Source organism: Haliotis rufescens, unplaced genomic scaffold, assembly GCF_023055435.1.
Source record: "Haliotis rufescens isolate VD_foot unplaced genomic scaffold, xgHalRufe1.0.p SCAF_1, whole genome shotgun sequence".
NCBI classification, from domain to species: domain Eukaryota; kingdom Metazoa; phylum Mollusca; class Gastropoda; order Lepetellida; family Haliotidae; genus Haliotis; species Haliotis rufescens.
In genome coordinates, this window is record NW_025963779.1 from 20,648,167 (window position 1) to 20,665,067 (window position 16,901).

Here is a 16,901-nt window from a genome sequence, read left to right on the forward strand (position 1 = left end):
ACGTGCCCTTTTAAAAATATTCAGGGTCTAGGCCAGAGAAATCAGTGGCTGGCACCAATAGTAACAGTCCATCGGGACAGAACCAGGTCGCACAATGTAGGACACACACACTCGCACCAACCACACCCCCGCTACCCGCTACCCACAACTCCCCACTGTAACACACATTACGCATTGAACGCCCAGCGCACCTGTTAATGAATAACGCTGCACACCTGTAAAAGTAGTTTCTCGGGGTAGATTTGTATGCAGATCAAAAGCAGTCATGCAGCATAACAACGGACGTCGCAACAAGCATATCAACGCGATAACATGTGACGCCGAGATACCGACAAGATCAAACTCGATCGGACCTTACCAGAAACCGTAGACTCGGTAAGCTTTTTGTGACATTATTTAGAGAAAATGTATGTCTGAGTAAATATGTTAGTTAAAATGTGACATCCCATCGGCATTGTTCCAGCCATATCGTCATATACCATTTCAAACCTGTATTGTGACTTGCGAGACGAGATTCCTCCAAGCTTTCTATGTGTACCGCGATTTATACAGTTGGCCATTACAGGTAATAAGGTGTATGTCGTGCAGTTGCGTTACAGGGGCTCATATACCGTATCTGGTGTAGCTGTCCCCCAAAACTCCCAGTACTGTCATCGTATCGACGAGGGTCTCGTTCACCAAAGCGATCGCACCACAGTAGTCTCCTCTGCCTTGATTGGGCACTAATCTGTGAAACATCCATCCATGTATTTAACATAATGACCCAACAGACGTCCAAAAGGGCTGAAAACCACACAATAGACTAATTATGCAAGGATTAGAAGCCAAAAAATATATAATTCTTATCGACGTCTTAAACAAAATAACTTAATTGTCTTTTTATACTGTCGCCCAAATCCAGTTAAATGATGAAAATATATTTGAAAAAATCATAAGAAAAACACCGCAAGTCTGTCCAGTGGAGGGCAGTGGATATATATCTTCTGTGTTGTTTCAACATATTTATATTTAAATTGGGCACAACTTATTTCAACTTGGGTATATAACTTTCATTAACAATATTTACACGAAACATAAATACACTCTTAGGAAATGTTCAGAAATTAAGGAGTGTAAACACAAGGACGGGGAAGTACAAATGGAGATTATTGATAGATATTTTTGGAAATTCAATCTCTTTTGAAAATATATTTGTATAGGTGTTACCTACACAGCCATTTATTATTAGTTCAAATCTATGTACAATTTGTGTTACTGACGCAAACTATGACCTAACCTCGTCGTCCAGTGGACATTCCTTTTGAAGTTATCTCATGACAGACCTCGCAGACAATTTTACATGTCGTATTTTTGTTTTGATTTTATTATATATTGTATGTTCTTATTTCACGTGGTTTGTTTGTTTATTACTCTTCAGTTTAGTGAGGGGGCGGGAAAACATCTCTTGGCTTACCCGTACCCATGTTTCAATAACCCTTACTCAGTGGCCCTTGCCTTGAAAAAGCTTACCCGTACCCAATAGAAATTGATATTATTAATACTAATATTCAACACAAAGACATAGTTTTATCTAACATCGACATGACCCTCAAGAGTTTCTTGACCCAATATGCTTAAACAAAAGCGGGAAGTTCACTTAATTGATTGAGCCAATTTGTAAAACACTCATTGTTGACATTTACTATCAAAATAATGAGATTTTTTATAAAACGCTAAACTTTTGATAATCTGAAATCTGCCATGTTTAGTTAACTGAATGAAAAGCATGTTAATAACTGAATAAGCCAATCGCTACCGATAGGTAGTTTGTAATAACAATGGCTAGCTTCAAGGCAGTCGGAATTACTGAAAACAACATCCGATATATTTCACAAACTGGTCTCTTGGACGGAAGTTAGCATAAATATGATGTTGTCTACGTCAGGTCGATGTCATTCACCGAGACTGAAGTATAAATTTGTATGAATTGAATGAAATTGAATGAATATGTGCATCAAACACTTTTTTGTATGTTTTCCTTTGTCTCTTCTGGTTAAAACAATCCTGTTTCTCCGCCACTTTGTTTTCTAATAACAAACACGTCTATAGGGTACGGGTCAGCCAAATGCATAGGTACGGCTTAACCGAATTTGGGGACGGGTCAGCCAATTTTAGGTACGGGTCGGCCAATTTGAGTACGGATCAGCCAAATGTATGTATGGGTAAGCCAAAATCTCAGGTATGGGTTACGGGTTGTTGAAAGTACGGGTTGACTAGTCCCCTTCTCCAATATGTACATCGCTTCACATTTTTTAAGATGAAGGAAAAAAAATATATGTTTTTGAATATTACACGCATTGCTAAATTTTTATGAAGTCCCCGTCTAAACAGTAATAGACAAAGAGTCACGTAAATATATATGTGGTGACTTTATCATTGTAACTTTTATGTAATATGCAAAGTTAGCGATGTTTTCTTCTTTCTGAACAGTGCTCCATCCTGTTTCAAGTATGTGTTTGGGTAATCCTGTAACTATGCGTGCAACTTCAAACGGACTGTATATATTTACTGCGAGTGTGCGTTAAGTTTTCTCATAGAACATAGGTATATCGTGTTTGAAGTAGATTTTATCACTTTCTTGATAAGAGAATACCATTTACCGCCAGATGTAATGACACAAGTTTTGTTTTTCGGTCTTAGATTTTGACATAAATAATATGGCTCACATAGAAATTACAGTTTCATCGTAGATATACAACAAATAAGGAATCTAACAATAACACGGGGATTCAGCCAATTTGGTCCAAATTTAGTGTTGGAATATATCAGTTTATGGAACTTTAGCCAATTTGGTCCAATTTCAGTACTGTAAAAAAATCTGTAAAATTCAGTCAAAATTTGAAAATGCAATCTGGGATGTTGCCATTAAGTCTGGTTATGTGTATTTAGGCAAGGTATACATATAAAAGAAGAGAAAATTATATTCTTGGAAATCATCAGTTTATGGGACTTTAGCCAATTTGGTCCAGTTTCAGTACTGTGAAAAAATCTTCAAAATTTAGTCCAAATTTAAAAATTCATTCTGGGATGTTGCCATTAAGTCTGGTTATGTGTATTTAGGCAAGCTATACATATAAAAGAAGAAAAAAATATATTCTTGGAAATCATCAGTTTATGGGACTTTAGCCAATTTGGTCCAATTTCAGTACTGTGAAAAAAACTGTAAAATTTAGTCCAAATTTAAAAATTCATTCTGGGATGTTGCCATTTAGTCTGGTTATGTGTATTTAGGCAAGGTATACATATAAAAGAAGAGAAAATTATATTCTTGGAAATCATCAGTTTATGGGACTTTAGCCAATTTGGTCCAATTTCAGTACTGTGAAAAAATCTTCAAAATTTAGTCCAAATTTAAAAATTCATTCTGGGATGTTGCCATTAAGTCTGGTTATGTGTATTTAGGCAAGCTATACATATAAAAGAAGAGAAAATTATATTCTTGGAAATCATCAGTTTATGGGACTTTAGCCAATTTGGTCCAATTTCAATACTGTGAAAAAATTTGTAAAATTCAGTCAAAATGTGAAATTTCATTTTATGATGGAGCAGTTGAATTTTTCAATGTATTTTAAGGGAAGAAACAAATAAAAAAAAAGAATAAAAATAATATCCTTTGAAATCACCTCATTATTGGACTTTAGCCAATTTGGTCCAGTTTCAGTAATTTGGAAAAAAAATAATCTTAACTCAGTCAAAATTTGAAAACTTTATCTGTGATGTTGACTTAAGTTGATTATGTGTATTTCAGCATAGAACATACGAAAAATTAAAATCCTTTGAAATCATCAATTTTAGTATTTAAGCCAATGTGTTCCATATTTCAATTGGGGGTGGAGGGGAATGGGTTGGTTAGCTCAGTGGTTGGTGAGCCTGCCTTCAGCCACTTGTTTCATCAGGGCGCTCACTGAAGATCCAGAGTTTGATTCCCATCAGCAGCAGTGGTGAAATTAGGATGCAATGCTACATTGCGAATGCATGCTGCATAACACCCTCTGTCAGCCAGATACCGGCATTGTCCTCCAGGTCTTACTACATCACTTAAATACCATGGTGGTGTTGGTTCTCCTACATTAACTCTGGACGTCGTGAGATCAGTGAAATATTCTGGAAAGCCACATTCAAACCCAATTCACTCGCTCCCTCACTTTATTTTCAATAATTTGGAAAAATCTTATGAAATAATATCCTTTGAAATAATCAAATCAGGTAATTTTGAGAAGTCACAGAAAGTTAGTTAAAATTTGAAACTTCATGCACATGTGCTCTTTAACCCATCAGGCATAAACCTACATGTATTCATGCCACACTGCTTTGCATATATGTATGTGGACATCCAACCTGATGTGTGAGACTTACAATAGATTATCTTTCTATGTCATTTAAGAAACAAAGACAAATTTCAATTATAACTTTTATTACTTCACAAGAAATATCAACAGAAGAGTCCTTCACATACCAGTAAGCACTCATTACCTCCTTACTCAATCCTCACTTTCATTCATACACTAACTCTGTAACAAAAAATCTGACTTAAAATATACATTGAAGAAGAGTTCTATTTCGCCTAATGAAACCATCAATACATTTCATGTACATAATACATGCTCATACAAAAGTAGATGAGGTACAAATTCTTCCACGTGATTGTGTTTATAATTCACATTTAATTGTGGCAGAACATCAGTTACAAAAAGGGTAGTTGGAGACACATGCAGAAAAATGAATGTGGAAATGTTTTTGGCCTTTGTTAAATACAGAGGACAAATACATGAACAAACATTCACAACCATTCATTCACTCAAACATGAACACTATTATTGCATCATAAAGAAATTCATTGATCTTTAAATATTTTGTATTACTATTGTATGCAATGTATTCTCAAACAATTCTACCTTATTTTTATTCGAATAATATAATTAAAATAACAGAAAAATATTATCTGTTTTGACCTAGTAGAAGAAAATGATACCAAGTGAATAAATTCATGACAACTCTGTAAAATAGACCACAAGCAAACAATCTAATCATTAACTAACTTCAAAGGACATACATGTAACAAAGTCAACTTTACACAGAATAAACCCATATAGTATAAATATGTTCAGGCCAATGTGATGTCCAATATCAGTTAATGGCAATGTACATTGAAGCCCCTGTAGTCAAGAAAATACCTCTACGTGACAATCATGTTTTGGTAAATTGATTCATTAAAACCAGATACAATGTTTTCAAGTTCTATAGACTTTGATATGGACACCAACCTGCAAAAACATGTTACAATCTGAGCGAAAGAACTATATATGCAAGATTTGATGTTGAACTTCCAGTGTGTTTGTTTTACTAACATTTACTAACTTTTTTAAGAACAGATTTACTCAATTGTAAGTATTAATCAATGATTACATCAGCCAAAATTATTGGTAATAACCAGAAAATGGTTACTGCTATGCTTTTCAAATGAACAAACTGATGATCAAATCACACCTTTTAGGAAATTTACATCTAAATATATTTTAGCTAACTTTATTTTGACATTCAATGTAGACTGCTAATGTTATTAAACAAACACTGATAACAAGAGTCATGAGAATATGACACATCCCCCTGCAGCCTCACAATATATCACCAATCTCATAAATAAGAATAAAAAATAAAAAGTTATAAAAAATTGTCTATATTCAAACATATCCAAAGTCACATCAACAATATCTGACTGATCATTTTCCAATTTGTTTTGAAGATATCATTAATATTCTTTCTTCTTTTAAAGAAATTCAACTCAACTGAATGTAACTCCAACTTTATTCCAGAAAAAGTAACAACTTGAAACTTTAAAACATTGTTCAGTAGCAAAAGACAATTGTCCACTATCTGATTAATCATTCTGCATGTTTCACGAAAACATGTCTCATAATTCTTAAATTTTAATCTTGAACAACTGCCCACTCCATCTAAATCCAAGTTCAAATTGTTTCAATGTCAACAGACAGACTTTCAATAAATCCAGAAATAGCTAAAAACACAAGTTTACTGCTTTAATGATACACATGCCTTTTCTTTATGATCAGGTTAGTTACAAGGAGAACCGTTAAGATCTGTTTCTATAGTATACCCCTATTCTTTTTTCGATTATTGATTCACCAAAACATGCTACATCAAATAGTTTGGAAATTCATAAACATGGATAAGTTTAACACACACAATGATCTGCACTAACAGGGTTTTACTATATTCAACTGAAATATACATCAATGGGAGGAGACTGATGCTGTTCTATACACATATGCATGATATGTGAATGATTTGTTTGTTTGTTTGTTGTTTAACGCCACACTCAGCAATATTCCAGCTATATGATGGCGGTCTGTAAAATAATCAAGTCTGGACCAGACAATCCAGTGATTGACATCATGAGCATCGATCTACGCATTGGGGATCGATGACATGTATCAACCAAGTCAGCAAGCCTGACCACCCGATCCTGTTAGTCGCCTTTTACGACAAGCATAGTCGCCTTTTACGGCAAGTATGGGTTGCTGAAGACTTATTCTACCCCGGAATCTTCACGGGTCCATATGTGAATGAAAGAAAGGTACAGAGAACAACCAAACCACATCAAGGCATCAATGAGTTGGCTGCATTCATTAAAACAGTAACCCTTTCAAAGGAGCATCATAATCATACAATTAAAGCTGTTTTGAATGCAATTCTGTCCTTTGACACTCTGGGTTGATTGAAGAGTAGGTTCTCCCTGTCAGTTTCTCAGCAAGGAATATGATTACTTCCTTAATGGCCACAAACAGAATGCAGTGTCATGCAGCCCTGTAATAAATTAGAGCATATTTATAACCAGACTCAATTTTAAGAATAAAATAAATATCTCCAGTTCCAGTTTCATAAATGTAAGTTGTAACTGGAATAATTGGAAATCATTTACTTGCCAAAAATTCAAAGAATTAGTTTTTTACAATTACAATGAATATATTTATTTTCAGTAGCTTCACTAGTTACATTGTAATTGATTATTACTTTACAAGACTATTATCTCATTCTTTGGTGTCTCCATTTTCACAATACTAAATGTTTTTTCCAATGTGGGATATATTCTAACAAAATATGACTGAATTTCTGTTCCCTTTCACCAAATTGGTTCTTTTCTGTTTAGCATTCATTCCAGTGAGTGTTTAATAATAATGTATCTAACAACATTGTACCTATAACGATGTACCAGAAATCAAGCAAACAAACCTGTACACATAATACATACTATTATATTTCTGGAACATGTCTGCTTCAGATAATACAACCTAAAATTGTCAATAATGAAATATAACAGACATGTTTGTTTTCCTAACTGAAGGAGACAAACACGTATAGAGGATATTTGACTTTTCCTGTCGAATACAGTGTTTATCTCGTCGAGTGAAGTTGACTAGTTTGTATTTTCATGAGTGGCGTAGCCGCAAGTGTAAAAATTAAACTTTTCAACTTCACGAGATGACATAAACACGGTAGGAAACAGGGGGATCTGAGTTGAAATCATTAAGAAAGTCTAGCTGGCAGCTGAGTGTAGTTGGGAATTCTGGATAGTGTTATGACAAATCAAACATAATTAATGTCAGAGATATGTACAATTAAGTTTAAGCATAAGATGTAGTCTGGCTGCAGAAACCATAACTCTGTGATGTTGCACCCTATAATTACTACCCCAATATGTGCAGCTGGTATACGGATTCCGCAGCTAGATGTTCTACTGTTTCCGCAGCTAGTCGTACTATGGTTTCCGTAGCTAGATGTACTACGGTTTCCACAGCTAGATGTACTATGTTTTTTGCAGCTAGATGTACTATGGTTTCCGCAGCTAGATGTACTATGGTTTCTGCAGATATATGTGTAGTAATCATGGTAATATCTCACCTTGTTTTCAAAGAAATCAGCTGTGACTCGAAGGGAACCTGAATAGTAAATTAAAGTAATTTTAGTATTAACATGATTAATCCGTATTGAAGTGACAATCAGTGGTGAAAGTGGGAGTGTGGACGCTCCCAAAGTAGAATTTCTTTTAATCATTCCCACACCAACACTGAGTTTGGAACCATGATAAAAACCATTGAAACAGAGAGAATGCTTGGTTACTTGAAAATTGTGTTTTAAGCTGGCCAATTTTGGCCTTTTTAGGCTAATTTTGTACCACATTTTCTCTTCAAAAGACTAATGTAGTCACATGATTGGCATAATTTTATGTTTACAATGCAACCAGATGACATTTGCTTGGTTGTCCATCATGTTTCTGTAAATACCTGCAGAAATCACAAAGATTGGGCTTTAAAGGCAAAGATTTGAACTGGGAGTGTGGACCAGGAGGCTCCCATTTTGGGGAGCCTCCACAATCTGATCTCTGACTGTTAACAATGAAGAAATAATTAATGGATTTTTAAGATATTTGGTTACAAATGATACATCATATAACTACAATAACAACATGAGTACAATAGACAAAGAAGGGAGATTGAACACTTATTTCAAATTTAGTGAAAAGCAACTATTGCAAATTCATTCTACAAACTTAATAAACAAATATCTTAAAATTTTATCACTACTTATCATGTAATTTAAATTGTTAAAATAACTTGCCAGATGTAATACATTTAGACACCAGTCATGGAATACCAAAATTTACTGTCTAATTCTACAGCATCCATTTTTTGTAATACTTGTTTGGATTGGTCATTTCTAGATATCCTTACCAAGGTGAAGGAAAACTATAGTTTTGTTATTATAATATCAAGAAACAGAATCAAAACCTGTGTTATTCATTAAATCATGTACCTATAATCTGTCTGACATTGTCACCAAATTATATCTACCAGGCACAAAGTCAGTACTGTTGATAAGTTAGACTAATTTCATCGATCCAAATCATTCACTGAACCTAAAAAACATGCTGTGTTTAATTACCATACATTCAAACATAATACTGCTTAGCCAAGGTAATGAACATTCCATTTTCAACTCACCCTTAGTTCCAGCAATACCAGATCCAAAAGACCCGTCCAAAGAGAATCATCTACTGAAGGAATAATTCCTTTACTTCCTAAGTCCTTGAGAAGTTTCCTCAACCTAGCAGTACAAGTCAGTACACACAGATTGACTGAACAAAATCCTAATGATTCCAATGAAATCAATGAAGTGTAGTAGTTGTCGCCTATTCGTTTAACTGAAGCATAATCATGATAATGAGACAACTGTCTCATTCCTAGAGCAATACAACAGTGATGGTCTGGTACAAAACATCTAATCATTGGCTAATTACTCCTAAGATGACAAGTAAGGGGAGGAGCCCACCTCACCAGGCCAGAGAACATATACCAGGTGGCCAGCATTACATAATATTACCTAACACAGCTGGTAGCATGGCCATGCAGAGGGACAGTGGAGTACATAATCCAGTAACTTCGTTATTAGTATGTGTATCTATATGTATATGGGAAGGTAACAAGGTTTGACTTGGATGTTTGGGTTCTAAGAGTTTTGTGTTAGTGGATGAATGGATGGAGGAAAGGGTAATTGGAGTGGGGTTCATCCCAGCAAGTTGACATTTTGAAGAATAAGAAATTATTGTATTTTGATGTCACTTAAATGTAGTTCACTGTAACAAAATTCATTGTTAAAAAATATACAATATTCAGCCATAAGGCCTATGAGACACCTAAGACAATAATATTTAGATGCACTTCATAAGCATATTCATTGGGAAAATAAAATAAAAGCACATAAAACATGGGTGTCATTTTCCCGTGGTTTCAACTCTAAAGTGTTCTCATTTTGGTTTTAATAAAAGAATGTTAGATTATGAATACACAATGCCATTTAGAAAGTGGTCTAATGTAACTCATGTTATATTTGGGATGACACTTTCTTAGTAAAGTACAGATTCTAGTACTTTTAGTACTTTTGGGGGGTTGAGTCCCGTGCGGGATTCGAACCAACAACTGCCAGGGTGAGGCACCTAATCGCCAGCAAACAAAGTCAGCGATCTAACCCACTCAGCCACCGAGGCTTCCACAAAAATGAAAGTCCGACAACTTACTAGAATCTGTACTTTACTAAGAAAGTGTTATCCCAAATATAACATTAGTTACAATGTTAGATTAGCTAGGTATATGATCTTGAATGTGATGTCCTGATGAAAAAACAAATGTTTAATTAAACACATCTTTTCTTTTCATTGAGAATATTATGCCCAATTGATAAAGCTTGAATATTTGATACTTATAAAGAAATTTACAGTGCTTGATCTCTGTGAACTGGCACAAATGAAATAACTTTCTGGTAATGAAATCATTTCAGAGAGGATCCATAGGGCAGCATCCTTACATATAACATGTAAGACATGAAGCAAAATCTTTCAGTAATGACAGAAACTTTTAATTTTTAAAATATTAATCAGATAATGACAGCAAAATTCTCCCATGAAAAAAAACTCACTATAGAATTTTGGGTAGATCTCACTAACAGCATGAGGTGAATACATTCTAAATGTATGTGTATGATGCACTAGTCACCCCTTGTCAGAGGCCATTTAACACTTTACAGGGGTAGAAACTAACAGTTTTAGTCCACTAGTCCTTGATAACAAGTAGCAAAAGCCTTATAAACGGCAATGACTGGTTAATGACAAAGTAATTTGAAAAAACTATTATTTCTTCTACAAGCATAGCTAAAAGCTGGTGTCATAGCAAGCCATACTGAATTTTGTTTTAAGGCATACTATATTTTTAAAGTGGAAAGCCCACATCCTTTTAGAAAAGATATAATAAATACAATGCCTGATAAACCAAGATGATTTCCAGAAAAAAAAAGAGCTTGACATGACCATTAACAAATTTTAAACTGGTAGACATCATTAATGACCAAGAATCTAGCCAAACTGCAATTCTTTTTCAAACAACCATGAGTGTTGCCTTCCCATTATGCCTACTGGTTAAACAAACACACCATACAGTTGAGTAAATGCTAGTTACCACCGGTAACAGATAAGGTAGACAGATTAGGAATAGAATCATTGACAAATGTAGGTTCTCGCTTGTACATGTATAAACATGCATAAAGAAATGCAAGAATACATGTCATGCAGGAGTACAATCAATATATTTCTATGTAGCTTCAAATGAATGTACATGTATGTAATTTCCATACACCATTTTAGTGATGCCATTATGTTTTTTATGAATCATTTGCCTCTGACCGGATGTTGTATTTTTAGTAACCCATTATGTATAGTTTGTTTGTTTGTGCCACAATCACAAAATAAGTTTCTTTTTCTTCTGATAATTTTTATGCTCATCATTATAAATGGTTTGTTTTCAGCTTTACAACAACATATTTCACTGATGGTATTATTATTATTTTATTTTTTTATGCTAAGAGAACATAATTACAAATGTACTAAGTTGTGTGCATTTTACCTACATATCTTGTTTTTAAACATTTTCATAATGTGTGTGTTACCTTCAAAATGTTCACAACACTACATAAAGTGTACCGGTAATCATGAACACACGACCTTGGTTCATGATCTTATCAGTAGGAGACCATTTCTCTATAAATTGTCATTGTGTCAGTAAAGTGAATGTTTAACATTTTTTTTTCACAATATTCAATGTAAGTGGTCTTATTCTACTTTCTAGACCAGCTAAGTTTATTACATATTTGTCAGTAGGCATAATGGCAGTGAAACCCATCAACATCCTGCTATGACCAACATATTGATTTTTTTCAAAATCAAAATCAAAATCCATCTTTGTTGTGGAGAAACATATCATAACTGTACTTTCAAACTCTGGAATTTTGATAGTTAGTAGATTTTGAGAAGATAAGTGTGGCGAGATAAGTGTCTAGCTGAAATATAAAGAGGATAGTTTCAAAATGAAAACCTTACTTTGTTGGTGCCAGACCCATAGGAACAGACAATGGCCCAATCCCCATAACAAAAGCTCAATTTAATGTTGTCAAGGTGAGCTTAAAATGCAATGAAATCTTACTTTATTCGATGTTCTACTGAAATGAAAGTGATACTTAAACTTTGTACCGCCAGTATTAGCATAATGTTTTCACAAATGAAGAAGCCATATTCAAAGAATATATTTCTATCACTTATCTGTCTCTTCACTGTAGGATACAAGATGTTCTCAGATGTGGATGTTGTTGCTCCTGAATTACATATTGAAGATGTCATGACGTTTAATACAGCACTTAACCAGCTGTAATATTGGAACAAAATTCAATTCAACACATGTCCAACCACTACAACATGGAGAACTTCTGTATTACTATCAGGAAACTTCTGAATGTGGACAAATCTGTTCCATCAACATGAGGAAACCTGAAATGAAAAGAATAAAGTATGTGATGCAGGACCAAATTAGCTAAAATCCCATAAATTGATCATTCCAAAGGATTTTCTTTTCTTTTTTAATACATACTCCTCACTTCAATACACATCATCAGACAAAACTGCAACATTTCAGATTGAATTTTTAAATTTTGCCTAAATTTTAAAGATTTCTTCCAAATTACTGAAACTGGACCAAATTGTAAAAGTCCAGTAATGAGATGATTTCAAAGGATATTATTTTTTCTTCTTTTATGTTTATACCTTGCCTAAATACACATAACCAGATTAAATGGCAACATCCCAGATTGCATTTTCAAATTTTGACTGAATTTTACAGATTATTTCACAGTACTGAAATCGGACCAAATTGGCTAAAGTCCCATAAACTGATGATTTCAAAGGATATAATTTTTTCTTCTTTTATATTTATACCTTGCCTAAATACACATAACCAGACTAAACGGCAACATCCCAGAATGAATTTTTAATTTTGGACTGAATTTTACAGATTTTGAAACTGAATATTTCAAGGGATATTATTTTTCCTTTTTTTCTATTCATTCGTTGCCTTAAAACACATCATCAGACATAACAGCTACATCACAGATTGAATTATCAAATTTGAACTGAATTTAAAAATATTTTCCAAATTTCTGAAATTGGATCAAATCCAATTAATTGGTGATTTCAAAGGATATTATTTTTCCTTCTTTTATATATCTGTGCCTAAATACACATCACCAGACAAAACAGCAACATCCGAGATTGAATTTTTAAATTTTGACTGAATTTTAAAAAGTGGACCAAATTGGCTCAAGTCCAATAATGAGATGATTTATAAAGGATATTATTTTTTTTCTTTTTGCTACTTGCCTAAAATACACAATCAGGCTAAACTGCTCCATCCTAAAATGAAATTTCAGATTTTGACTTCATTTTACAGGTTTTTCTAAAGTACTTGCTATTATATTGTTAAATATTGAATGATAGAAACATTTTTTAAACTGAATGACGGTATAATTTTGTATTGTCACATCATTTATTTCATCAAGAAAAAAATTGAATCAAAATAACGTAGGATCATTTTCAGCAGGTTGTGCTCAGTGATGAGTGGGGCTTGCAAAAAAAAGCTGCTTTTTGAAAAAATAAATGTAACAGCGGTACTCTGGTCGTCTCGAAGATAAGGGAGTACTTGTTGGGTCAGAAGGGATTTATTTTCAATGGGCGTAGAGTGAGAACTACACGATAGTCCGGATCTGTCCTAAAACATACATAATTTGATATAAATATCATGGGTATGGACAGTATAAAGGCACAAGATAACAACAATAATAATAATACATTTAGATCTATAGTTACTTACTTTTGGCATATATATTTGAACAAATCCTTCCAGATAAAACAAAGTATCGTCAAGTCACACAAGTTCGATCGACATGTAACTTCGATCGGCCATTTTGAATGGGGGCAGGCTAAAACGGCACCTCAGCAAAACGTCACCGATTTCTCTGGCGAAAACGGCTACTATGTGTCGGGCGAAAACGGCACCTCTATTTTTAATAAGGATAACAACGATTTTTGTAGTAATATATATGGTTTATTTACATGGTATTTGATGTATTGAGTACATCTGAAGCCGTAATGTGAATTTCCGATAGGTTTGGTACTGACATGAAACCCAGGTAGCATGCCATCATCGGCCCGACATCGGCAGATGGTCGGCACCATCGGCCAATCTCATTAAAATCAGATCTTAGTTCTCGCTACCGCTAATTTTTTAAGATCTGATTTTAATGAGATTGGAACTCACTGAAATTAATACTGTTATAATACTGTTGATTAATTTGACATACTGAATCTAGTTTGTTTTACGGAAGATGTAGTGCACCCAACCTCCCATTCAGCAATTGGATTCCACTTCAGGTATTTGCATAGATCTATGATGTGATTGTTGTTATAAATATTGAATATGTTGAGTGAGTGAGTGAATTGGTGTTAATACCGCCGCTTTGAACAGTATTTCAGTTATATCACGGCGTGTCATCATAATGTGGGTGGGAAGTCCAAATTGATGCAGTTCTTAGACATTTACCACTTTGGTGGATCCCAGAAGCACAGTAATATGGTGCTGAGTCTGCTTACAAACCTATGAACATAATCAGAACAAACAGGATTTTGAACACAAAATTATAGGTTCCTGCATGCCCAACAGACGCAAATCTGCACGGCAAATTCTGGTGCCTTAAATGACTGGGCCTACCCCAGATGAATTAAAGGATATCATAACATGCTCCTGTACTTACCCAAAACCAGTATTATTATGCAGTACTAAAAGCATGAGAATTATGAATGCCAGTCATTTCAGATATTAATTGATAGCTATAGATTCATATATATCATGGCATCAAAATCTTACTGGACTAAGAGGAGAAAGGTATGTGCCCGTGTTTCTGAACACATAGAATTTATGAAGGCTTCTAATTACCAAAGTCACTTTGGCAATGATTGCGACAGTACGGTAAGGACTGAAGCTTACGTTAGCACTCATGAATGTGATCATGGTTTTGAAACTGTAGAGGATGATTCATCTTGCATAGATTTAAATCCTTCAATCTCCCAAGAATGTACATATTCAGAAAGTCAGGCTGAAAATGTGGCTGAAAATACTACCCAAAATTGTAGCTGGCTTAGTTTGAGTCCAATGTCCAATATTGTTGATGAGCATGGGGATACTGCCCCAAATGATTTTGAGGATGCTTTTGATGGACATGTGTATGGGGCAGATTGTGTGCACGTAGGAAGTGAATGTTCTAATGATGACAGTGGGGGTGAAAAGGAATAAATTATGCAAGCTAAGCTTGCAATTTGGGCTTCAGAATTTCAGATTCCCCACACAGCTTTGTCGTCCCTGATGGATATCATGCGGACTGATTATCCTTCATTACCAAGAGATCCCAGGACTTTGTTGAATACTATTAAGAATTATGATGTGAAGTCTATTGCAGGTGGATCATATTACCATTTTGGAATTGCATCTAGCATTTCAGATGTTATCTCAGGCATAGATTACTCAGCATATGAGCAGACATGTGTCAAGATTCAGATCAACATTGATGGATTGCCGTTATTCAAAAGCTCAAACACTCAGTTGTGGCCAATCTTGGGGAGACTTACACAACCATTAGTGAAAACCCCTTTTATTATTGGTATTTTTTGTGGTACTCATAAACCAGGAAACATCACAGAGTACCTTCAAGATTTCATTGCTGAAATAAGCATCATAGAGAAAGAGGGCTTCATGACAAAAGGTAATGTCCACCTCAATCTTGAAATATCTTGCTTCATTTGTGAGACCCCTGCAAGAGCATTTGTGAAGCAGGTGAAAGGCCACAGTGGGTACTATGGCTGTGACAATTGTGTTCAGAGGGGTGTATGGAAGGGCAAAATGACATTTCCTGTCACAGACAGCCCCCCTCGAACAGATGTTCAATTTGACGAAATGGCTGATGAAAATCATCATTTGGGCCCTTCTCCTCTCTCTGCTTTAAACATTGGTATGGTATCCCAATTCCCTCTTGATTACATGCATCTGGTGTGTTTGGGAGTGGTCAAGAGAATTATTTGGTTGTGGATGAAGGGTCCTCTTGAAACTGGATGTAGGATAGGGTCGAAGCTGATAAGTCAGATTTCAGATCAGGTTACAGCCATGCAAAGTTACTTGCCCAAAGAGTTTGTTCGGAAGGGTCGAACACTTCGTGAAGTTGACAGGTGGAAGGCAACTGAATTTAGGCTCTTTCTCCTGTATACAGGACCTGTTGTTCTTTGTGGAAAGCTTTCGGATGTTATGTATAAGAATTTCATGTTGTTATTTGTTGGAATATATTGCCTTGCAAGTGACAAGTTCTGTGAATCACATTGTGAATATGCCAGGGAAATCCTTTGTCTTTTTGTACAAGAGTTTGGGAATTTGTATGGCAAAGATATGCTTGTGTACAATATACACAACCTTGTCCATTTGGCCAAACATGTGAAAAAATTTGGTCCATTAGATAATTTCTCGAGTTTTCCCTTTGAAAGTTTTTTGGGAAAGCTGAAAAAAATGATTCGTCAACCAAAGTTTCCTCTTCAGCAAATCATTCAAAGATTATCTGAACAAAAACAGCCTGCGTGTCAGTTTCCAACATATGCCAGCGGCTATGTACTCAAAATGTTGCATACCAATGGTCCCTTAATGGAGAACTTTATGCATTATGAACAATACAAGGCAATTGATTTTCCAGAATTCTGTGTTTCCTCAAGTCAGGGTGATAATTGTGTCAGGATCGGGGGAAAGTTTGCTCTAGTGAGGAACATAGTGTCTCCCACAGCACAAGCGGGAAACATTTCATTCTTATTTGAAGAATTTACATGTGTGGACAACTTTTTCCGGTATCCCCTTGATTCCTCCCAGTTGTGTATTCAT

The 16,901-nt window shown here is 34.9% G+C and overlaps 1 protein-coding gene across 1 annotated transcript in view; it reads left to right on the top strand.

Annotated features, from left to right (window-relative positions):
* LOC124115800 overlaps positions 1-16,901 on the top strand; it is a 38,552-nt gene continuing 21,651 nt past the window's right edge. Inside the window, exon 1 of the mRNA XM_048392855.1 lies at positions 1-375. The gene's annotated coding sequence lies outside the window, so the exon portion shown is untranslated. The remainder of the gene's footprint in view (positions 376-16,901) is intronic.